Source organism: Haplochromis burtoni, unplaced genomic scaffold (assembly GCF_018398535.1).
Source record: "Haplochromis burtoni strain Fernald_Lab_line unplaced genomic scaffold, NCSU_Asbu1 Contig_15, whole genome shotgun sequence".
Taxonomy (NCBI): Eukaryota; Metazoa; Chordata; class Actinopteri; order Cichliformes; family Cichlidae; genus Haplochromis; species Haplochromis burtoni.
Genome location: NW_024582376.1, coordinates 2,893,427 through 2,919,448, shown reverse-complemented (window position 1 = coordinate 2,919,448; position 26,022 = coordinate 2,893,427). Strand labels below are relative to the sequence as shown.

The following is a 26,022-nucleotide window of genomic DNA, read 5'->3' as shown; positions in this document are numbered from 1 at the left end:
TTAATGCATTACTAATCTATAATAGACTGCACGCTTTTATGAAATATATCTAAGAGAACAGGGCAAGTTAAACTGTGATTAAAAAAATAGCAGTTGGGGTAGGTGTTCTGGAAAGTATATGAACAGAGTCAGCATTGGGATAACAGGAGGTGTTCCATTTTGTTTTTCTACTCCTTTAACTGACACTGCATGAAAATCCTTCTCACACCTCCCACCACACTGCTAGCTAACCGATATCCACAGCGTGAAACTATTGAGCGGACGAGAAGCAAACTGATATGAGCTCTTCATTAAACCTGTGCTAATGCCGCAAATATGTTTTGGCGTTATGACAATTCTCAAAGCAAAGTTGTTGCATGTGCTACGGCAATCAGTAGTTGTGATGTAACTTTTATTTTTTTTTATTTGTAATCATTGCTAATGGCTTTTCAGTAAAAACATTACTGCATTTAGAGGGAAATTTTAGACAAAAGTATGGTTGTGGAATACCATACAGAGTCACAAGGGTACAAGAATGCTCTTGTACCCTTATGTCATGTGTCCAAGTAAAATTACTGCTAAGCCACAAGCTTTTCTCCACATGTGTCTTTCTTCTGTCTAGCTGCATGTCTGGGCACATCACAGAAAGGCCTGACCCACCCAAGTCTGGATCTGACTGCCTACATGACTGCTTTCCTGAAGGGTGTGAAGGGGTAGAGAGGGGTTTGGGCTAATGGAGGGAAGAGGAGATGGAAGGCACAAGGGAGGGAGGGATCTGTGGAGGTAGGGAAAATGTGGGTCAACACAGTCAAAGCCCTTTCACATGTTCCAGTCAGCTGGAATCTGGCCTCCAGTCCAAACCAGAGCGTTATGTAAGAGGTTATTGATCTGCGAGAGTGCATGTCGGAAAGCAGAGTGCCAGTCGGGGCTGAGGCAGCTCTTTGGTCTCTCCGCTGCAATGCTATGACATGGTGTCAGAGTATTGCTGGCACAAACTGATCCAGTGAATATCAGATTTGTAGCTAGTATGAAACAAGAGATTTGGCTGATATTTAACCTGCTCATGTGAAAGCGCAGGTCTTGTCACCGTGATACTGAGAAATAAAAAGTGCCTGAGAGCGGTCTGTCAGCTCCAATAGCTACCACTCGTCGCTAACATGTCTTCACTCAAAGTCCCCCTTTCGGAGTGATGTCATCAGTTTCAGCAGCCACGGTTCTGCCAACCTGTCTCCATCTATTAGCTTCAGCAGTTCACATTTGGTCTTCTTTTTCTTTTTTTTAGAAAGCGAGGAGCGCCTTTTACTTACTATCATGGTTATTCATGCCAAGCATCAGATAAATAAGGCCGTTTGGAAAGAACAGAAGTTGGATCAGACTGTCTGAGGATAATGTGTTCCTTTTAAACCAGCAAGGCTAATCATATCAGTAAGTAGGCCTTGGCCCTGGATGTGGCAATCAAGATAAACCTTGTGGAAATGCTGTTCTCCAAGAATTCAGGCACGGCTGCACATTGCCATGGCTTTTTTGTCCTCACATGCAAAAGGATCAGAGTTCCCTGCATGCCGTGGGGAATAGTAGCTAATGAGTAGGAGAGTGACGTAACAAGTGGCACATGGACCAACGTAACCTTTTACACTTAAAAAAAAGTGTTATAATTGCTGCTGAGCGGTTACTGTCAGCTGTTATTGAGCATAAAAAAAATCCTCTGTGTAGTTTCCTGGTTGCAGTTACACGCATGAATGTGGCTGACATCACACCCTGAACCAGCTTATGAAACTGGAGGATGTGGATCACATGAATCAATAAGGAAACAGCTGATTCCTGTTTCTGGCTTGAGCTCCGAATAAAGTAGGTGATTCCGAAAAGGGTTCAGGGTTCAAGTGAGAACATTTCCTGGAACAAACAAGTTTAATGTGGAGAGGGCAGTGTTCACAGTACACTGACAGCACAGAGCACAACAACTAAAGATAGGGGTGCTCAAGGAACATGACACTTTGGTCCAATGTCTAATCTACTGGGAGAGGAATCGCTTTATCTACAGTTCTAATGATTTTAATGCAGAGACTGACTGTATGTTCACCTGGTAGGATGAGTAAAAAATAAATATTCTGTGAATATAGGTATTACCCCTTTAGCATTACTTTAGCCTGCCCATTGTAAATCCACTGACCCCACCAACCAACTATTTTGTGAGAAACAAAAAGCTATGACTTGCCTTTAGTGGGAATCACATTGTACTTATAAATATAGGATGACTGATGTGATTACTTCTTCCAACACACGGTCCTTCACACGGTCACTGAGATAGACATCACTGTTCTGCCTAATCACATTTTATGTATGTGACTAAAGACTGCCCACATACATAGCCAAGCGAACCCGTAGGTGTCATGTGCAATGGAGGCAAATTTTAATTCCTGTCTACAAGATATGACTCAAGAATGAAGTATCATATGTATGAAGAGCAGTCCTCTTCACCAAAGAACCGAAAAGACATCTGATTAAAACTTCACCCTTTTCCTTCTCATCTCAAGCCTCATCTTCTGAACAGTTCTGTCTCTAATATATGAAAATATGTATAAACAGGCTGCCAACAGATTAGATATGCGACTCTCTCCTCTCTGGACAGCTCACAATGAGCCAGCTAAACAAAAGCAGCTGGTTATAAGCTAACCTTATGCCAGGTAATATTAACTTTCCCTGATAAACAGTTTGATTACATTCTTACATCCTATGAGAGTTTATTTGCTAAGTGTCCGCGTCCTACAGTTCAATTCAATTCAATTTTATTTATAAAACACCAAATCACAATAACAGTCGCCTCAAGGCACTTTATATTGTATGGTATACCCCACAATAATACATACAGAGAAAAACCCAAGAATCATATGACCCCCTGTTAGCAAGCACTTTGGTGACAGTGGGAAGGAAAAACTCCCTTTTAACAGGAAGAAACCTCCGGAAGAACCAGGCTCAGGGAGGGGCGGCCAAGAAAGACAGGAGAGAAGAGAGGCAGAGATTAATAACAAGTATGATTCAGTGCAGAGAAGTCTATTATCACACTTACAGTGTTAGAACATTTCATTAGCGCTGGGTAGTAGCAGCTAACAAAGGCTAACAATAGCAAACACAGCAGCTAACAGATGCAGCATAGCTTACTCGCAGAAAGGATATCCTCAATCCGCAACACCTAACATCAGTAATGAGTTATCAGACAGAAGTGAACTTCACTCACTCGTCATCTTGTGCTGGACTAATTTCACAAAAAATTTTGATCATACTGAATAAAAAATTTAGTCCGTTTTTAAAATCTTGGTTATACTTTGCTTCTAAACAGAGTATTATCTCGGTAAGAAACAGCGCATGATCACACTCCTCAGATAGGCTTTTTTTGGCAACCAAACCGATGACCATTGAAATGTTCACCTCAAGACTTCAAAATGTTATTTTAGAAACCAATGAGTGATGTCACAGTATGCATCAACTTTTTACTATGAGTCACATCAAAAACAGCCATTCTGTCAGATGCTTCTGGAGCTGTAAGCACCAGCTGTCTTTTGGCAGCCTTTCCATGATGCACCTACTGCAATGGAAGGGTCGTCTTCTAAAGTTTCATTAGACGGATTTAATGCAAGTGGTGGTGGAGTGACAGCTGATTTAGACCTCTGCAGTGCCGTTTTGTAGAGCCCACAGCAAAACCTAACTGGCCAGTGCCATTACCAACATATTTTTCTCTAAAGTCTTTCTACTTCTTTATACATTCCCTCAAATTACCTACAGGAATTTACTGATATCTGTGATTCCTTATTTTCTACAGTCAATGGTTTCACCTGGTAGAGCAGCGACATTGATCATTTTATTAAAGATGAAAGAATTTAGACAGTTTTTAATTCTCAGTGATGCTGCATTGTTTGTTTGGACCTGGAAATGGCTTAAAGACTTAACCTCTGGGGGGTCCTAGAAAAATGCATACACTATTGGGCTTAGAGCCACAAATCGACCACGCCATGAAAAGTGCCATAAAATATCTATATATTAATTTTTTTTTCCACTTTAAATTAGCCAATCTTTTAGACCTACTTCTCCTTGAAATATTCATATCAAGTTTTAATTACATTTCGCGGATTTTAACCCTTTATATCCCGGTTTCGTCACATGGCCGCACTGTTTTTTTAGCCCCAAAAAACAAAGAAATCAAATATTTCCCAAAAGATACAATTCCAAGGCCCGGACTCCCGAGTACCACCAACATTCGGAAGATGGCCCATTATTTGGTTGTAATGACCGTGGAATGGGAAATAGCGTTTATAATGGGTTTCAATGGGGCACAAATCGACCACTAGGACCAATAGTGTAAGTTTATCTGTAGCTCAGCCACTGAAGCTAATTTAAGGGAGTCAGACTGGAATTTTGAAATATATGTAACCAGACTTTTTTTTGGAAAAGTTGGCTATATTCCGTTCAACACAGTGCAAATGGCGTGTATACGAACAATGAAAAATGGCACAAATCGACCCAAGACCACCCAGAGGTTAAAGACCAGAATAGGTTTCAGAGGGGTTTGCAGTTACAGTCTACAGTGTAGATTTAACACAGAAGTATAAATTCCCTGTTAGTCAAAGGTTTGTCACCGTCACTTCTGTCCCATTTAAGAGTTTTGTGCTTTGAACTGCAAAAATGCTTTCTGATCTTAATTGTAATCTCTATCAGCAAAGGATTATGTCTCGTATTGTCAGAGTAAAACTATATAACATGAAGTTGTGAACTATGCCTTTAAGAGGCCCATTGTCCTTTTGCAGTTATAGCTGGGATACTGGAAGTGACTGCACTTACTGAATTACTGTTAGAAACTGTTCCACAGTTCACACATACACACACAAATATATATGAATTTGACCCCGTGTCTTGTCACTGAGGTGTGCCCTGCCACGACAACAAATACAGGCCTGATCAGAACAATACTCAGGAGTATTCTTCTCCTCTGGCCTAATGGAAGTTTCCACTACTGCTCACTGATCTGAATACTGCACAATACTTCTCCCTGTTACAGAGCAGAGAGGAGGAAGGAACAGTGCCTGACTGAATCATAATGTGGGTCATTCAATCTATAACAGAGTTGAAAGAGCCAACTCATTATCAGCTGTGAATCTTTATGCGAGCGTGAGGATGACTTGCCTGGTCATATTTGAGGAAACAGATTATAGGGAAGCAGAGGGTGAATTAGATTCTTACTGCGGGAAATGAAAACCACCTTTAGAGAGTAATGCTCCAGAGAGTGACTTAAAATACAAACTAGGTCAAAACTAAATTAACAAATTTCATGACATGTGGTCCATTTGTAGGAATTATTGCTGCAAGTGTATCACACTGAAGATAGGTGAACAACAAGTTTATGCGCTAAAGTCTACTTCTTTATTCCTGCTTTAAAAGAAATACAACAATATAGATTTTTCTGACAATTTTCAGACTGTTTACTTTTATAATTGATGACCATGTTACAGGCGCTGCCTTTTTAAAAAAAAAAAAATCAAGGAATATTTGGTAATATATAAATCACATGTAAATATACAGTAGGCATTTTCCATAATTTAGTTTCATTAGTTGTGGATTCTGGTATTCGGTGCTTTTTCAGAAAGGTGGGTGTACGTCTCCAGTGCAATGTTTTTCTTTACTAACAACCTTGCAGAACAGCACGGGCCACATACTTTCAGGATCTGTACCAGAGGGAGTGAACACTTGGACAGAATTTAAGTACATTTTTCACCTTCCTTTGGAGGGCCTGAAGTCTGCATGCTGGCCCTTTAAAGCACTGCAAAGTAACATCTCACACGCACCCAACTTTGCTGAGTCATTGGGTTCAGACTGCTTTTGTAACCTCCACCCAGCAGGGCTTCTCATTGGCTTCAGTCTCCACACGGCACTCCACGTGGTTGGCTGCCAGCACTACTAATCAGTTTCTTTTCGCCAGAAGCCTTTCTTAAAGCGGCAGAGGTACTCCCCTCATTCCCCTGTGACTGATGCATAACTGACATCTGTTTGAGAGGAACAGATCCCAGAACTCCACAGTAATTTAGCTTTGGGAAGCTTGGGAAGAGGGAAGCTGTGTGGTAAAGATGAGGCATTAGGTGGTGAAGCACTGGGAGAAAAAAATCAGGGACTGGGGAGGAGTCAGCATCGCGGCATAAAGACAGATTAATACGTGACACCTTTAACATTTAACCAACCAACAGTGAGGTCAATGACCACTAAAATAGTTTTATTGAGTCATTATATATAATATAAAACTAAAAAAAAAGGGATGCAACACCTGTAAAAGTGATACCTAGTGCTCCAGCTCTGCTGACACTTTGATTCAAAGAGTAAACTGTACTGCTGATATGGACGTGGAACAATTTTTTTTATAATTGTAACCAACTGATTTAAAATATGACAGTGTGTCACATTTTCATGACACCTTGCTGGCTCTAAGACAAATGATCTGTCAATGGGACCTTGAAAAGAGAAATGTACAGTAGGCCAGTGTAGTCATTTCTATGGGATTTAATGTGCAGAACATGCAAACCAACCTTTGAATCTACTGTCTACAACAGTATAACGACATGAGAAAGTATTAAACAAAGCCAAATGTATTAACAGTTAAACAGCATTTGGTTTGTTCACAACAGAACCTTTCACGTGCTAATGTTTGTACCGTATGCATGAAGAAATGCTGCCGTTTGGCAATACTGTAAAGCAGTAACCTCAAACTCAGCACTTAGGGCCCAGCTATACACACTCCAAGTTTTAAGTGGATCAAATGAATGGCTGACGAGACAGGTGAAGAACACAAAGGTACCATTTACCATTCTAACTCCATGTTCTCCACAGAGCGATACCTACTGATTACAGCAATCTCCTGTATTTTCATCTAGAGTCACTCTAATAGTGGTATTTTTGGTTTGCAACAGAGATCTGTTAGATCAGTTGCCATTAAATCGGTGGAGGAAATTCATGCTGGCCACATAAATTCTACCATATTTTAGCACCATCATCAAGTCACATATTTATTTGTACAAACCCAAAACCCAGCTAAGGTGATGCCATTTGCATTACATTTAGTTGCATGACTGAATGTTAGCATACTACCATGACTAGCACAGATGGCAAACATGGACAGCACTGTTCCTGCTAAAGGAACCGTCATTGTGACTTTAAAGTCTTCCATTGCAACTGACTTAAAGGATTTTAACATCAATCACACTATTATGTAACAACTGAGCAATAATACAAACACAAATCAGTGAAATAATAACATTATCATGCTATAGTTACCTGGATCATTCTGCTATATAACTGATGCACAGTTTTGTGAACAATAATGCTTTGATTCTGAATGAGAGCGATTGCTTGTTTCCCTGCAGTCTCTCTCTCTTTAAACCCTCTGACTCATAGATTCAGGCTCTCAATTTCATCTGCAAGACAGTCTTGCTCGCCCAAAGCAGAAAAGTCCCTCCCCTCCACCTGTTGATGTGAGTGACTATATGCAGTGTTCTGCTTTGAAAAGCAATTACTTGGCTTGAAGAGTCCCCAGATTGCCTCCTTGTCTGGCAGAGGTGCCTATTTCTTCTTGAAATCTGTTTAACACAGGTGTTTATGTACTTCCCTTGCAAGACCACAACTAAAGAAAAGAGGAGGCCGGTCAGAGACAGTAGACAGGAGGACGTAGATTATTCATATGAGAAAGGCGATAGCGTCACAGCAAATCACGGTATTGTTCTCACGTCTGTGCTGTGTGGTTCTGAGAAACAGGAAGTAGCAGCATTATTATTTTTTTATTTTTTTGCTTAAAGACGTCAGAGGTTAGTCAGATGATGCAGGTCCTTTTTTCATTGTCACAAACAATGCTGATTCAGTCAAGCTCAAAATTCATAAAGTAACAGAGCATATGTTAGAGCTTGAGAGACAAATAGATTTTGTTTGTCATTGTTTGTCAAAAGTCATCAGAAAGAAATTACCTGGCTCAGAGTAGCGCAACAAAGGTACAGTATGTTGAGGTCATAAGAAATACAGAACACTGAATAAATAAGCAAGAAAAATATATGCAAATGTGTATAATTTATAAAAAAATATAAGTTATAAAGTAGATAGATGACATTTATTTGATTTAGGTTACATGCAACAAGTTATTAAAGAATAGCAGGATGAAGGAAGGACATGACATAAAAATGACTTAATGACATAAGTGTTCATATTCTTCTTCTTCTACTACGTACGTAGTATAAAGCTCAGCTCAGAAAAACAGTCATGATTGTTACCTGTGGTGTGGCTTTATGTGCAGTTCCGTGTTTACTTACCAGTAACGTTTTCACACCAGTTTCATGGCTTAGCAGCCAAGATGTGTTTGTGTGTCTGAATACAGACTCGAAGGCACAACCTGCTGTGATGGGTTTAAATAAACTGGCAAAATATGAAGAAAAGGCAAAAAGAAAAACTGTCAGTGTTTGCTACCAGAGGTAAGAGACACTTCACAGTGTGGACTGAGACCATGTGAAAAGACTGAGGGCAGGAAGGATTGGTTTCCTGAGTGATGTGTGGATGTGGAGCATTTCTGTCCAGCTTTGTGAATGCACCAACATAAATTCAGTCAAGGGATAAAAAGCTGTGGCACTGAAGCAGCACTGTGCTGCTCCACTGTTACAGCACAAGGGTCGGCAGGTTGTTGCCTTCGATCTGTATAACTCCACTTCTCTGAGCCTCAGCACAAAGAAGATTTCTGACATGACTGTAAACGTGAGCATTCCTCTGTTTGTTCAGTGACAGGTAAAACCAGGTAAAGGCTCACTTCTAAAATCCATGATAACATAGAACGGGATGCCAGTGCAGCATGAGCACACAAGCCCCAGTGCATTAAAAAGTCAAGAGCGAATTCACTTAAGATTTGGTTCTTCTCATGCGTGCACTGCAGTGGCTTGAAAGACTTCAGGTATCTTCAATTATGCATGTCCACGGCTTGTTCGTATCAAAGACTCTCTATACCCTCTTTTGTATTTAAGGAACAAATAAGCCTTTCATACTGTACCCGGACAGTAGCTAAGGTTCTCAACAAACGTATGTAAATGACATCATCTGCATTTTAATTTCACCTTCAGCCCTCGAGAGAGAGAGTTGCTTCCACAGCTGCCACACAAATGTTTCTTTTTTTCTTTCTTTTTTTTTATCCCATTTGAAGGGAAAATGTTGCACATTCCATTCTCTTTTCCAAATGTGGAATTGTGACTTCAACAAGCAAGCCTCCAATTGAGGTTTTTTGTCCACGAGAAGTGCAATCACTTATTTGGCAGTAGAGCCAGATTCCTGCTCAATTCAAAACCACAGGAATGCTGTGTTTGCTTAAAAAAAAGAGAACACTGGACAACATTTTCTTTGGAGGTTTTGTTTGTTTCAATGTCAGTTTTATGTATTTTCTGTACAGAGACTTCTTATAGGACTGCCTGGATATGAAACATAAGGAAAGGGGTTGGGCAGTGGGGGGGTGGGGGGAAGCGTGGCGAGTACCATTTCACTGCCTCATTTATTTAAGGGACATTATATCAACACCGCAATAACTGCCAGAAGTTCAAGCCAATAAACTCAAGTGGTAATTCTGGTGTCTTATAGGAACACATAAAATAACACATTGCACAATAAAACCCCAAATCTAAAGGCATTTTAAATGCATATGCAAGTACAACGCTTTCAGTTGCAGAAACCAGCGTTAACTACATGGTGAAATTGTCATTCTCCACTCAAATCAGCTTGTCATGCTATAGTAATAAGTGTCTTCATGCAACAGACCAGATGCATGACCCTATTAACCTTGAATCGGACACGTGACAGCCTGAGAGTATGAGTATGCACATGTATACATACGAATAATGCTATATGATGGAAAGATATCTGACTTGTATAAACAACCGTGACTCTGGCACTTGGTGTGACACACATGCTGAAAATAACAGTAATTACCACTTGACTTTATGAAGTGCGGATTGGTAACCTGTCATCAGCTACAGTAAGAAGTAAGTGATAACATTTTGTTTCTCCGCTTGTCTATAATTTCAATTTCATCTATGGCTTAGTGGCGTAAAAAAAGTTCCTCGCAGTTCACACATAATACTTACCAACACCTAATAGGTCCGAGGATAAAACGCCTCCCATGGGCGGCTGTAATGTCATTGGCCGCTGTCTCTAGCGCCCGCCTTAGTTCTCACAGAGATTTGTGTTGCTATTGGTCGAAGAGCCTGACCGTCATCGTACGTACACCGTGGTCATCAGAGGTGAGTTTTCCGGTTCTTGTCTGATTGGTCGCTGGCGGGTGTTGACGTCACGACCCTGCCAGCTGATCGGAGTGAGAAGCCGGTTTGAAGAACGGAGTTGGACCGGAGAGAGAGACCGGGGAGGAACCTCGAGGAGCAGCGAGAAGCATGGGGTGGGACCGGACAACCGGATACACAGATTGGATCGGGTTTTTGGTGTTTTATTTTTTTGTTACAGGTTTAAACGTTAACACAGGAGTGCAAAAGGCGACCGTTTTATCAGGTTAAAGTTGAGGGCTTTCGCGTCACGTCGAAACCTCTGGAAGTGTCACAAAATTGATTGAGAGTTAAGGTGTGGCTGATGGTTTCTGTAAGGCTTCTGCGCTGACAGAAAAGCAGAAAAACCGAGTGATTCCACTCGAGAGTATTCAGTCAGGAGGTGGGGAGGGCTGAGAGTACACATCTACCAGTCGTTTTCATTAAGGATTATATTACATAACAAATGTAATGTCATTTGATTTGCGCACCTTTTCGCTTAAATCTCCCACGGTGGCCGCGATTGATTTGAGACCGTTGCGCAGTTAAGGAGTTTTTTTGGAGGGTTTGGGGTTTTTTTTTCCCGAGCGGGTCGTTCTGGTTTCATAAGTCTGAGAAACGTAACGGACGTGGCAACTTTACAGTAGCCAGCCCCGCTAAATGCCACAGGCGAACTGGGCGTGTGGGGAGGAGGATGAGGTGGAAGGGCGAGGAGGGGGTGAGGGAACAGTCCGAACAGAGTCTAATAATCCTCAAATCTCCCCCAAGCACGGCGCAAATTGCGCATATTTGTCACATTACCGCCACATTGACGCGCACCTCGGCGGAACCAGAGGATTGAGCTGAACTAAAGTAAGTGCGACTGTCAGATACGTTTTTTGCAAACTTTTTTTTTCAGGCGGAGGTGACATTTACAGGCTACAACCATTAAAGGCATTTCATCGGGTTTTATTGTCTTGTCAGTAGGAAATGAAGACACGTAACCACGTAATTTCAAGCCACTGAAGGTGGTTTCTCGGTTGGTGACGCCTGCTTACATATATACACATATATATATATATATATACTGTAGTTGTTCGTGACACAGCCCAAGGATAGACTGCGATGGAGCGGGTGTGTCTTTGCCAAGCCTGACGTTTGTCCGCTGGATAGACAGATCTACTGCTGGAGAGGAGATGAAATATACGAGTTGCTCTTTATGTTACACTAGTCTGTTTGACTTGTCAAAGACAACCGAGGAGTCATTCTTCGGTATTATAATGCGTTTATATCACAATAACGCGATCGTAATTGAGTGCACAGGCAGTCTGACCCCGTGTAGTCTAATTAAGATAAGCTTTAAGTCCAGGGGAAAAAGTGAATTCCTCAAGGCCCCACCCTTTGCAGCTCAACATGGATGTGAAGAGTAACCCCACCACCACCACCTCTCTCTCCCTCCCTCCTTCCCTGAACGTCATTCATTTCCCCGTTCAAGCTTGTATTGTGCTGTTTTCCCCCCTCTTCAGTATCTCCAGGTGTCCACGGTAGATCTTCTTGTTTTAAATCGACTTTTTGAGCATCACGGTTGGTTCTTCTTCCAGGATTGTCCAGAGGTTTTAATAAATTGAGGTAAGACTGGACTGTTTGAGAGTCAACCTGTGGAATTCTCGAGTTTGTCATGAAGTCATGTAGCCTATCCATTGTGCCATGTCTGGGCGTAAGGAGGTTTTTATCTGTCAAGACTTTTTTCTTTCTTTCCTTCTTTCTTGTTGCTCGCTTCCCTTTTTTTCCTGGCATCTCTGACTCCCAACCTGTGACCATCAACCTGTTGCAAGTTTAGCCATTCTCTGTACTCTGACCTCCATTTTCAAAGAATTCTAGTGGCAGGGATTATGTAATCTTAAAGGCTGTCTTCACAGTCCTACTTTTGGTTAAGCTAATCTCAAACATTTGAGCATTCAGGATGGCAGCGTGGTTAAAGAGCTGTCCTTTCAAACCTCATATTCTTCAGTGGAAAACTGTGGTGTCTGGTTATAATTTGATAAAGACTGGGTACTGAGCTGTAATCCATGAGCCAGTGTCTTTTTCCACCTGCATCCAATCTGTGCCGGCTACGCGACAGCTCAGACCTCGTCGTCCCTGATCTTTGCGAGGCTTAGAACTCCCGATGCATCACTTGACCTCGTGCAAATCACGGCCACTTCTGATGGCGGATGGCTTGCCTTTTTTTTTTCCGCTGCTTATGCTACACACAGCCTGCTCCAATGCTGACAACCTCATCTAGTCGAATTACATATTATAAGAATGTTATTCATCCAGTTATATACTGTGTCTTAGAGTAAATGTTTTTATCAGGGTGGAGATGCTCTGGAAATGCTTGTTAGTTGCGTCAGCCTGTCTTTTCCCCAGGAGTAGCCAGTCCTGCTGTAACTATCCTCCCTTTGCCTATGAACAGTGAATTATACATGAAGCTACAGGCAGGGCCAGAGTCCAGTGCCACTGGACACATCTTGATTTGAGGACGCAACCATTTGAATGCCAAGACTTGGGGCAAAATTTTACTTACTGTAATAATTCCAGTGCATGTCGCACCCACACTTTGGGAAGGAAGTGCCGTGCTGGAGCTAGTTTCACATATAGGAGCGTGATAATGTATTTACAAGGCCTCAATGACCTCAGTTACAATGACTCATTGTGAGTGTTTTTAACATTAGTACCCAAAAAGTATGTGAAAATGTTTTTATTGTTAGAAGAGTCACACTGAAGTCAGGAGACTGCACAAAGTATGGCCCAGACTCGAAGTTCACATGAAGTAGCTTACCTGACAGGCTCTGTAGTTAGTTAATAATCATTTTGGGGAATATTTGTGAAGAATTAAACTGTTGTTTCGATGACAACCTTGTTTTTTCTGCCCTTTTTCTCCCTTTTCTCCCCTTTGCCATCCTGTATGAATGTTTGCTTTGTCTGAGCTCTGATCGTTTAGCTGCTTTGGATTTACCTATGTCTGTGTGCCTTAGTGGTTAGCCAGCACAGTCATTATTTCCTAGATTTGATTAATACAGCCGTCCAGCCATGACGTCTGTTACTCCACTCCTCAGAAACGACACGTAACAGGGAGACAGACAGGATCTGATGTGTGTGCCAGTAATTTTTTTTTTTTTGCGATCTTTAATCTAGAGTCAAATGATAGGTCAATGTGAAAGTCAGTATTTTGGGCGCATATGAAAGCATTTATCTTTGCATATTTGTCATATTTTATGAAACTGTGTGTATGCTTGTGGTTTGGTAAACTGGGAGGGGTTTGCCTGACAAGCAGGCCTTTACTTTCCAAAATGCCCACAGACAGATCTATAAACGCTTTGCATCACCCGCGTTCTTGACGCGAAAACTAATAATAAAAAATGTTATTTGATGAGTCACTCGTCCTCTGCTTACTTATGAGTGACTTGTGTAACTGGGCAGGTCTGACTTTTTTTTGTCGCTGAAGGCCTTTCAAAGAGGGGAGGATCTGCGGTGGACTTGTGGTAGCTGCAGTAAGGTTGCGCATTTTTATGGCCACGCCCAGACAACCTCAGCGGGCTAACTGTGACTAGCTCAGAGTAATTTATGACAGACCTTATGGTAAATGTCGCATATGCAATTTTAAGAGGGTAACAAGTGTAGAAATTGTAAGTGGGTTGAAAGAGTGAGTGTCTGGGGATGTTTAAGAGAACAGGTGTTGCCATGTTGTACGTAGGTGCGGATATGTATGGTCTGATTGAAGGACAGATGCACTCTCTTTCTCTGATTGCATGTGCACACATGCACTGCACCAGGATGTGTGGGTGTATGCAGCATGCTGAAGTCTGGCATAGAGTAGTTGATGATGCAGCTTTACCAGTATTCCAAACATGTCCCAGAATAATATTTTAACTGCCTCATATGGAGAGATGTCCACTGCTCTTCGGTGTGTGGTTTACCTGATGGGGCCTAGACTTACATGTACGACACAAACACAAGTACCTGCTCACTGGATCTCTACAAAATTCATAAAACTAGTAGTTTTGTCTGCGTGTGCAGAAATATGCGAACTTACTTTAGGTCACCTAGTAAGTTAGAAATACTAAGCTCAATCTTTTTAAGCTTAAGATGGATGCTCATCCATGATGTGTGTGTGTTTCTTCACATAGGGAATTCTTGCATAAATGGTTTCTAGATTCAGTTTGTCACTCTTTTCTGTAGGTGACCTAATTAAAGAATACGACCATTGTGCTATATAGCTTTAGCACACATAGAGGCGGATGTAGTAGCCCGAGGGATTAGATAAACTGCAAAAGAAACTACAGCCACCTTTGTGCAGAGAGCTAAACGAAACACCAGTGTGCGCTTGGGTTGGCCCATATATATCTCATATTTTGATTGAAGAGGCTTAATAAATTCCACCCTCATGCTAGCATAGGCTAGGCTAACCTAAAGCTGGGTTGAGATTATTTTAGGTTGAAGAAACGCAGTGGCACGCCTAGCTTTGGGCCCGTCTATGCAGGGCCAGCAATGAGGAGCAGTGGGCCTCTCAGCAGACCGGCTGGAATGTGAACCATATGTAAGAGGCATCCCAAGAATGTAACTCGGCCTCGCTGAACTGACCAACCTAAAGACGCTGTGGGAGCGCAGCAGGATAAGGAGGTAGAAAATGAGGAATGAGCAAGGAAAGCACGATAGAAATTGAAGCTCAGTAGATAGAAGACGAGAGGTGAAGGATGCGTAGAAGAAGAGCTTCAGGAAAAATGTGCTGCATGTTATTTATTAGACAAAAGGTTACTTTAAATCACATTCAATAAAAAAAAAAATTGGTGTGTATAAGATGGCACGGCAATGCATTTTAAAATGAGTCTACTTGCTGTGGTTGAAAAAAAAGAAGAAAACTAACTAGGAACAAACCATTTCTAAAGGTCATTATTTATTTTTTTGCCATTTTAGTTTATTTCTCAAATTTTGCATTTTGGTCAAACAAAACCATCTCAAGTTTTTGGATATGTAAATGGCTCTTTTGGCAATTTTGCTTTGCCTAATAACACATTTATCAACAGATAATTAATGAATATAGATTTTATTTATGTATAGAGTGTGACTATATTTAGAAATCTAATCACTTCTTTGCGTCTCAGTCACAGCCCATGTGTGCTGTCTTGTTTGTGGGGATTAAAGAAAACACTGTAAGGAACTTGTAACTTGTCAATTTTTGCTCTTTTTCATTTGAAATGTAGACAGGAGGAAGAATTGATAGGAGAGTCAGGGAGCTGGAAACGTAACAGTGTCTTGCTTATTAAATGCCTCAAAATGCCATGATGCATGTAACTTGGATAAAAACCAACCAGCCTGAAACTAAATGGTCGTTTTTGAGTAAATGTGTCAGTAATTACAGTCTAGCGAGGCAGCCTACCCCATTAGTAGAGGCCTCATTTAAGACTTAAAGCTGCTGAATACTAATGTCATGTCTAATGTCTGTAGTAAACACCTGTACAGAGCAATAGGGGATGGGTGACTCTTGCAAATGAAACGTGGATGGGTGTTATCATGCAGGTTCAGAGCTGTGGTTCCTTCTTTCTGTGGTGTCAGAGCACCGTGATCTTCCAGCTCACTAACCCAGGGTGAATGCTGCTTTCTAGTCTCTGTTAGCTTAGCACACTGTGCTCTTAGGCTATTTGGGTACAGCTGGGGCCAGAATGGCAGGAAACACACTCACACACAGATACACACACTTATACAAACATTCTCATTTTTTTGAGTCTGGCACACCCCGGTCATGCCCCCTCTCTCTCTCTCAAACACACACACACACTGTCACACATATGCACACACACCCTGCTTGATAGAGTGTGATGAGCTAGTAGTTAAATGGCTTTAATCTAATGGTTTTATCTATTTTCATCTAATGAAATATTAAAGTTATGATATCAGGACTTAGAGTTTTCCTTATGACATCTACCTTGTACAACATTAGTACTAAAACCCTTTGTTGCACTAATCTGTAGTTCCAAGACAAAACATTAGACCGTTAGTACATTTTCATCTCTGCACAAATGCGAGCTGTAGGGTTAAAGGTCAAGCTATCATCACATGAGTGGCCAATCAAATTGACCCTGTGTCTTTTATGACTGAATAGAGAAGTGTCCACGTGAATGGCTTTTCCTTAATACTCCTTTAATAACCCTGTTGCACATCAACACATTAGAAACCATGTGAGCTAACGTAAAAAAAATCACGACATTAACGCCACTCGTTCCTTATGAGAATTAACAAATTAACGACAGGCTGCAAGCAATGCAGCTTGTTGGCATGGCTACTGCTAGCGGCGGTTAAGTCAACGCAGCACCCAGCAGTTCTGAATTAAACCATCCGGCCTGTCTTGGGAAATATCTGCAAGTAAATGATAACAAGAAGTCATTGCCAATCAGTAAGACAATGAGCCTCAAAAGTTACTAAAGTGCTGCTGTGTGTGACGGTACACAGCAATTCATTTAGTTTATGAATCTGTGACAATTGGAGGCTGTGATGATGGTAGGAGGATGTTCTCCTGAAAAAGAAAAGCTCCGAGCAGCATTTTTTTAAAAACACATGACAATTAAATGTAACCCAGTTCATTTTTAATTCTGTGAACTGATCTTACAGCTAACTACGGCAAATGTGAACGTGCACAAAACTTGGAAACCTTAGGTGGCAAGTCAGAAGCCCAGAACAGAAAGAATATCAGACTTACACCCAAAAGGTTACCATAAACAGTTCTCCAAATTAAAGCTACTGTCGCTCTATATTTAAATAATGATTTCCTTTTTCAGGCTACTTCATGTTTCAGAGTATAATCATGTGTAAATACTAATACCAGAACTTTCTTTCCTTCTTTTCCTTATTTGTGTTCAACCCACCAATCTCCATGTTTGGTGCATTTTACAACTTCAGCTTTTCATCTTCTTTTATCTTCTTAATAGATTATTTCTGCCTTTATTGTAAAGCTGCTGAAGAAGTGATCTTGAAATGTGAAACGTAAAAAAAAAAAAGAGTCCCTCCTGCTCACAGCATTTTTGCCCATGTAGTTTAAACCCTATCTCCCTTAGCCATCGGGTCAACCCTGCTGTGTAGCTTCCTTATTAACTTGATGCAAGTTATAAATATCTTGTGATGCAAAGTTTTAGCTTGAAGGATGAAGCAATCACCTTGCATAACAACCTAGTATTATAACACCGGTAAGTCTCGCAGGTTCAAGAGTGCAGGGTCACAGGTCTGACCATTTAACGTGACATTTTTGTAAGCTGCAGAGCGACGTGTGTCTGCTTGTCAAAGTAAATCTCACAGAATTGTTACCGAGATGTTATATGGCATATTTCAGTCTTCCGAACCCTTTTCTGCTCCTCTTTAGAGAGGATGGTTGGGATGAGGCGATAATACTGAGGAGATTCTCTGGATTCACACCGCGCATGGGCAGCTGCCACTTCTTATTCATTTACCCAACAGGCATTTTCTGTCTTTCAGCACGCTAACTAAACTGCTAGTTAGAGGGGGAGGGTGATAAGGGATATATATGTATATACGGAGAGAGACACAGAGAAGGGGTGAATTCATGGGAACTACAGAGTAAAAGATGGGCACAAACCGAAACATAGGGAGAAACAATGTAGTCTTTGACATACTTCGTCCCAGTTGTAGGAAGCGAGATGACAGCCAGAGGAAGCACACAAATCTTTTCTTTATGTTGGCTGTCTTTGCCCAGTGTTCACACCCCGACTTCCACCCCTCTGTTTCTGTCTCACTGTGTGAGGATCTTTCACTCAACTCTGTGTCTCCCGTTCTATTTCTTTTTTTATTTATTTACTTTTTTTCCCCAAAGGGTGATTCGATTTGACCCTCGGTGTCCTTCACAGGGATCTTGCATCAGATGTGCGCACACAGATTTGAAGTCACGCTGCATCACCGTCTCTCCGCGCACGGTAGAGACGCCATATTCTGTGTATATATTCTGTGACGCATACCTCTGTTCTTGCTCGCAGACTGCCGTGTTCACATGCATTCCCGGCTCCAGATGCTCTCCATTAAATCCTGTAAGACACACAGCGGGACTTCACTGGAAGGGCTGCTTCCTCTTCCTCTTTCCCACCTGCGGACTTCCTGTCAGTTGACATCACCTCTTCCTTAAAAAAATACCATACTCCGTTTGGAGGAAGTCAGCGCATTTCCAAGCTGTGCTCACTGGATGAATGAGGGTGGCAAATTTTTACAGCCACGTGGATAATAACTGTGGTATAATTGCTGTCAGGTTGGTGAATCTGTGGGGTCTTTTTGGTCCTTTTAGTGTGTGTGTGTGCGTGCTTGTGCGTGTTACACCTATTGTTTCACGGGACATACTGTTAATGCTATGCAGCTGAACCAGATAGAACCTATGAGGAACATGTTAGCCTTTTATGGGGCTGTTTTCTACCAGCGGAAGGTGTTCCTCCACCCACAGCTGTAACTGGTTTCATTTTGAATCATTAATTCATATTCAGATAAACATCAGCCGTGGGCACAAAGAGTGATTACACAATATAGATCCACATGCACATGCAATTCACTCTCACATTGCAGTATCTAGTTGCATCTCATAATTTAAAGTCTGTGTGTGTTTCTGCACATAGGGAGAGTACTTCCATGGATCCCACCACACCCTCACCCACCTAGCCTCATGCATGTATTTGTTTACTTACTAAAATGCATTATACATATAAGTTATCCTCCTCCTGTACTCACCAAAGAAGATTCCAATCTTTCGTGGTGATTTTGATAACCCAGGAGCGCGAAGGAGAAACCTTTTCCGACAGGGCGCTAGTGTTAGCTTGCATCTCTTCCGGAATTACGCTTCAGTGGGATTTGTGTATGTGCGTGCTTGTTCATGGCTTTTGAAATTCTTTCCCCCTTCACTAATCCAATTCAGAGCTGTAGGAGGAAAGCACTGGCAAATATATTGATCCACTATTCACTTGAAAGCAATTTGTCATGGCCTTCAGAGAAGGATTAAGGGAGGTGGGGGTGCACATATGATCGAGTGCAGACCAGTCCAAACCGTGACAGTGATACAATAGGCCATCAGCGTGTGCACGTATAGGATGTTAGCGTGCACACTGGGGAATGCAAAATATCTTCAAACACCTTTTGTTCCTAATGGGTTGGCCTATTACCTTAAATGCACATTTTAAACTCTCAGATGACGGTTACAAACATGGACGTGTTTGAATGCCTGGGTGTAGTACATGTGACTGACTGTATCTTACAAGAATGAGCTCAAGGTGGGCTGATTGAGAAATGCCAGACTGTGCATTACCTCTGCTGTTATTTATATGATAGATTATGAGGAAATTCTTCAACAGATACCAGTAAACACATGTTTCAGATCATTTTTGTGGCCTACGCTGACATTTCCAATGTTTGCTGCAGTAGAAATGGCAACTTCTTCTTTCAAAGCAACCTGCAGAGCATTCCTCTCAAAACTATGGTTAATTGTAGAGGACTGGCTCCCTGTAATAAAGAGCACAAGCAGTATTGTGAGTTTTTTTTCAAGTATTACATTGTTATTTGGAGAGGAAAAAAACTGGACTTGAATGTGTGCAATTGTTATACTGGCAATGAACTAATTGTTCTGGGGTGTGCCGTGAGTTTGCTGTAATAAAACTAGCATTAGGGTTTCTGCCAGGACTGCCGCTTTCAACAGAAAATATTTTAGATGACTACGATACCAAAAAAGACGAGGGCTTGATCCTGCTTGTAAAATGGATATAGTTGATGCCTTTGGAGGACAGATAAGAGGCTTGCCAGAATCTGTTGCACAGCTGCTCATATCCTCAGCACAGGAAGCACCTGTATAAGATTCTCTTGCTTCATATAAAGAAAGCCTTCATGGTATACTTAGCTGTAGCATTAGGCTTCCACCTACATTGGACACAAAGTCTGCCTTAAATGCTTGTGTGGTGGTTTTTTGTATCCTATTTTAGCTTTTTTCTGTTTCGTCTTGCAGGAGAAACATTTAGCATCAATTCCCACTCGTACCCCTGACAGTAAAACTGTTCAAATACCACAATATGGACTGGATTCATTTTTTGCAATTCATTTTGGATAAGATATGGCATTTCTGGAATGATTCATGGGGCTTCCCATTCTTTGGTCTTGGCAGTATCATCATCCCGTATTGCCTTCTGGGATATGTTGTTGTTGGCTTGCTTTCATAGATTGAATCTAGTCTCTTTCCTCTTAGTCATACTTCCGCAATTAGATAGCATTCCAATTTACCAAAAAAGACCATTATAGCCCAAACCATACCCACAGCCAAATCCAAATAAGTGGGATTGTCTGGAAACAAACGAGGGTGAGCACACCCTTTAATATCAGGTCACTTTTGTAAGAGGATGTCTACTTGGCAGTCGGCTGTGAGTTATTTTTAAATGTTTTTACAGTGACTTTGCAATTTAAAGCGCGTTGGTTAATGTGTTACTTTTGTCGAGCCTCTGGACAGCTTCATATTTGCTCTAAGGCAAAGTTAACAATCGTGCCATCACTACTAAATACCCTTTTTGCCGAGTTTGTGTTCTCCATGGTTTTGTTTGCATTTTTAACCTAACAGGTATTTAGTCTGTCTATGTCTGTGCTGCCTCAGGAATAACCAAAAACACATGGGCTGGTTCGCTGCGCACGTCAACCTCAGAGTAATGTCACGATTTGGGGACAATGGGTCTTGATCTCAGAAGTTTAAGCTATCACTAGCTCACTGCCAACTCACTGCTTCTATCACTCGTGCACACATGCGCTGTGTGCCACTTGTGTGTATTTGCTTGTTTCTTCCTACACACTCCGAGGAGCCATTTTCACCCTGTTGCTTAGGCTTGCCGTAATTGTCCTGGGAATCGTCAGCTCTGGGTAATAAATCAGTCCTCTGGTACACTGTGTTCTCCACTCTGGTGTACGGGATGGCCTCTGCTTGCACGTGTAGTGCGCATACTTAGCATTTCATGAGTAGAGGGGAAAAAAACACAGCCGAGAAATAATGCGGTTTGAAAACTACACGAAGAACAAAGAAACTCCAGCTCTCTGTCACAACAGGCTCAACTTCATTTTTTTATTGCATGCAATTGATAAATAATGAGGATTTTTTTCTTCTCTTTCTTTTTTTGCACTTATTTTCTTCTTCCAGACTTCTTTCTTTCCTGTATGTTTCACATGTAGAAATATTAAACAGTGCTCTTCATCTTCCCCACTAAAGTGCTGCATTTAAAGCAAATGCTACAATTCTGGGAAAAAAAGTATTATTGCCATATATGCTTCTTTTGCACTTAATCCTTTGCACATTATGCTTATATCTGAACTGACAAGCTGCTAAAGCCTAGTATATTGCCAGAGGGAGACTTGTTTCATTCTGTGTCACATCAGGGTTACTGCATGGTCACCAGTCTGATTTCTTGTAGCAGCGATGATCTCTGACCTTGTCGCCATTTGCTGCCATTTTTTCTCCATCCTGTTTTCATTATTTCATCTGTTTACATCTCCGTCCATCCTTGTGTAAAACTCTAATCTTCTTACCAGTTCAAACACACTCCATAGGACACCAGGAGAAACTAATCTTCTCACTGTTAACAAACTCCAGTGGTGGCATCAGGTGCCTTTTAGTAAATATGCTCACTGAGTACAAAAGAGGAAGCTTTTGCCCTGGATCTCATCTCCAATATTACGCACTCACAATGGATCCCTCTGGATTTAGTGCAAGTTCAAGGCCCACAGCAGATTCAGAATTCTCTCTCGATCTAGTCTCGGTGGAAGAGGACAATCTGGTCACATGGAGTGAGTGTGTGTGTTTTGTGTGTGAAGTCCAGAGCTTTCCAGTGTTGCTCAGAACAGCGTGGGGTTCGCTGAGTTTCTATGGGTTGCTGGGTTCGCAGTGCCGCTGAGGGCTAGTTTGCCCAAAGTCCTGTCTTTGAACTGTGAAAGAATATGCTGCTAGGGAAAGGCTTTTCAGACTGACTGACTGCAATAGTTGAAGTCAGGCCAGCTGAATGGAAGCCAGGCGAGACAAATCCTGGGCTACTCCTAAGTATTATACAGTCGCCGGCTGAATGTGGATGTTTAAAGGGGAACATCCCATAAATGGTTTTCCTGTCACTTTAAATCTCCAACACTCAATAAAGTTTAACTTTAAAAAAATTACTTCATAGCAAAAACAAATAAATGGGGGGAAGCCGGTTCAAATCGGCGCTGTGCAGTCAATTCATTCAATCCTAAACTCAAGTTTTTGGATGAAAATTTGTGGGGAGATCTTAAGGTGAAATAACAACATACTTGACATGTTGGTGAAGCAGTCACACACCCAGGGGAGTAGAATTGCCTGAACTGCGAGGAAAAATTCCTTCGCTCAGCCCTGTATGGCTGCTGTAAACTGAACTGCCCCACAGGACGAGAGCTGTTTTCTATCAGGAGTTCCAGGCTGTAACCAGAGGCCGAGCTATCTAGCTAGCAAAGACTCCTGTACTCAATTATAGCAAAAAGCAGAGAGAAGGCTAAAACAGTAGGCTGGTACTCCTGATGCAGGATAGCTTCGGGCACTTACACACACAGCGCTGTCGTTTACGTGCGCATGGACATTTTAACTCACCGCACCGCAATATTCACCAAAAAACGAAGAAAACATGCCTTTTTTCTACTTCTCCTTTCTCTCTGGCATCTTTCTCTCTACCTCTTCACCTTTCTCCCACAAGATCCTCTTGAAGCCAGCACAGAAAGAAGCAGTTGTGTGGTGGTGTGCCAAGCAGCAACCACCACGACTGAAAGCTAAAGCCAGCGTGGATGGGCCTTAAGATGGAGTACAAATAGAGGTTACTAGATGCAGGCACCTAAAAAAAACCCTTTAAAAACAAAGTCATTATTGCATCTGGTTGACTGAGAGGTATTTCATACCGTTAGCCTTATTTTCTCTAAGTTGGCAGAAGATTGACAATAAGTGAAATTATTTTAGCTATTTTTTTAAAATTTAGGACAAGTCAAAGGCTTAAAATGTCTTTCAGAAGGAACTATAGCTGACTTCACTGATGCTCTGCATATATTTCCCTTCAGGTTATGCTGTGTATCCGAATGTTGGATATAAGGTGCTCACTGGCTGACCTACAGCAGTTCTTCACTGGCAAGCTTTATGTCCTCATGTACCAGCTAAAGCTGCCAGCTGAAGAACTGTTGTGGTTGGCTATTCCCTGCACCGAAGACACTTCCACCCCCCCCTCCTAGGAGTGACATGAAGATAACGAGACTAAAAATCCAGGCTCTGACCATCATACACATTTAAAAAAAAACAGGATAGTCACTCAGGGTCTGAAAATCCTGTTACTTATGCAGCACGTTCATGTGACTGGATTCACACCGTGACACCTGCTGTATCATGTAACAATAATATTGCATCATGGAAGTCATCTGTCACTCAGGGTTAGTCTTCGTGATGGCTCTGCAGCTCAGCGTTTGTTTTTAATGACATGTTATTGTAAAGTTGTTGTACAGTATTGGCACAGCTGTAAGTTTCTCCTGGCTTGCATCAGCCCAAAGACACATTTTAGACGAGTCATTTTCTTCCACTTATTTCAGTTTAACTTTGAGTGTTTAAACAAACTCCTGTGTGAAAAGCTCAGCAGCTGATCCTAATAAGACTGAAGGCTTGACTATAATAAGCATTTACACATCCTACTTTATGTCTTTGTATTGATATTGTAGTAAAAAATAATAATTTATTGATTTATTGATTAGCGTTCAAATATATCAGTGAATACAGAACAAAGATTACCACAAAGAATTAGTTTGTAGTAGGCTAGTGAGAGGAAAACGGAAACTGCCAACACTAAAATGTATTAAAATGTATTAAAAAAGTGTGACAGCTAAAGTTTGCTGCTGTTAAGTGTTTCCTCTCTAACAGCCGTAAGTGTCGAGAAAAGAACCCACATTTAAACCGGCAGCCCGACATCTTGCCTGTGACCTTCAGCAGCGATAAATCAAACTACAAGAGAAAGGGCAATGCCCAGAGCAGGATGTAAGACCAAATGTGTCCCTTTAAAAGCTGCCAGCCGGAGTCGAACAGAGGAAAGGAATGTTCTGGGGCCTTAGCAGAACCAGATGCCCGAGCTTGCTCTCCCTTGCACACATGCTCAGTGCTGCCTTCTCTCACTCCTCGAGCTCTTAGTTAACACCACAGATGGAACCACGAGCTGGCCAGACTCATTCGTCAGCCTGTCTGAAGTGCATCTTCATCTCTATCAAATACCTTTAGAGTAGTCGGGCTTGTTCTTCCCGGTCTGTGCCCCAATCTCCTTATCTTCTTGTCCTTGTTCTTGGCAGACATTTTCTTCATCCCCACCACCCCCACAATCCTCCTTCACTTAAGTGACAGACACAAACACAGGAAACACTAACACGGGATTATTCCACTCTCCCTTCTGTACATCCTCTTCAGGTAACACTGTCATTATCCTGCGTCATAACTCTGCCTATAAGAGCCACACCTTGACCTTCCGTGCTGTCTAGGTTTCTTTCAGGTCAACGGCCGCTTGAGCCACGCCCGGGAAATTGTACTTTGAGTGCGTTATCACGTAATGGAGGAACAGCTGCTCTAAGATGAATCCACCTCACCCATACAGGGTGTGACTTTATGCTATCTGGTACGGGTTTGATACTTGTACGTGTGTGAATCCTCCTCCTTCCTCTCTCCTTCTAATTCAGATGAATCTTAGCTGTGTCACAAGACTTGGGTGGCCTGGTACCTGAGCCAGCTGTTTTGCCAGCTGTGCAGGTCGAGAAAGCAGAAAAGCATTGCACAAAGAGATGAACAGACAGCTGCTGCAAACAGAGACATGGAAGAACATCATCCAAAGAGAACTGAATCAGTGCGGACAACATCAATAATATTATGTTATTAGCTCATAGTCATTTACAGCATGTAAGCCATTATGTTCTAAGTGAATTAAGGTTGTATAATTTGTGCACTGCAGGAAACCTGAGTGCAGAATTTGTGTGTCTTGTGTTTATCTGTGTTCAGGTTCAGAAAACCTTATTTATTCCGCAGTGGGTAATTCAGTTTGACAGTCCACCATCATTATAAACAAAAAAAAATAGAAACTCAAGTAAATAAATACTTTGCAAATCTAACATACCACATTCAGCTCGTCAGTGAGCAGCTCAGCGTTAAGGACCCCAAACGTGGAGTTTAACATAATCAGATGAAGATAGAGCAAACTGCTGCCCGTGACATTTAGCATTTTGCAGTTTGATTAAAGAACGTATGAAGGAATTCTGCTTGTTGTTTGTTTTTCTCAAGGATGCATAATAGTACAAATCTGAGGGCAATAAAAAAACAAAGCTCAAGTCGACAAGTAATACCACAAAAAGTAGTAGTTAAAAAAACCATCCACTAACACCCATTATTGACATTAAGGTTCTGGGTCTAACAATTCCCTGAAAAGTATCTTACAAGCTTCTCACTAAGATTTCTAACATTAAACTTTAATATTGTGTAAGTGCTTTGTTTTAACTTTATCTCTCACAAAGCCCGGGAGCCAGATTCACATGTTGGGAGCTGAACCACAGGACATTAGTGTTCCCGTCTCCAAGCTTATGGACTTAGCTAGCAGACTTCCTGCTGTAGACATACATTATACTGCCAGAGGGAACATAAACAATAATCTTCTTAAGGTGTGAGCTGCTCCATGAGCAGTAAAAGCAAGCCCTTACTCAA

General features: G+C 41.6%; 1 long non-coding RNA gene across 1 annotated transcript; it reads left to right on the top strand.

Moving 5' to 3' along the window:
- Nucleotides 1–11,363: 11,363 nt before the first annotated feature.
- Nucleotides 11,364–21,557, top strand: LOC121814080. The gene is made up of 2 exons (XR_006054052.1): nucleotides 11,364–11,897; nucleotides 18,290–21,557. It is a non-coding gene; the product is annotated as an uncharacterized LOC121814080 (long non-coding RNA).
- Nucleotides 21,558–26,022: the final 4,465 nt, after the last annotated feature.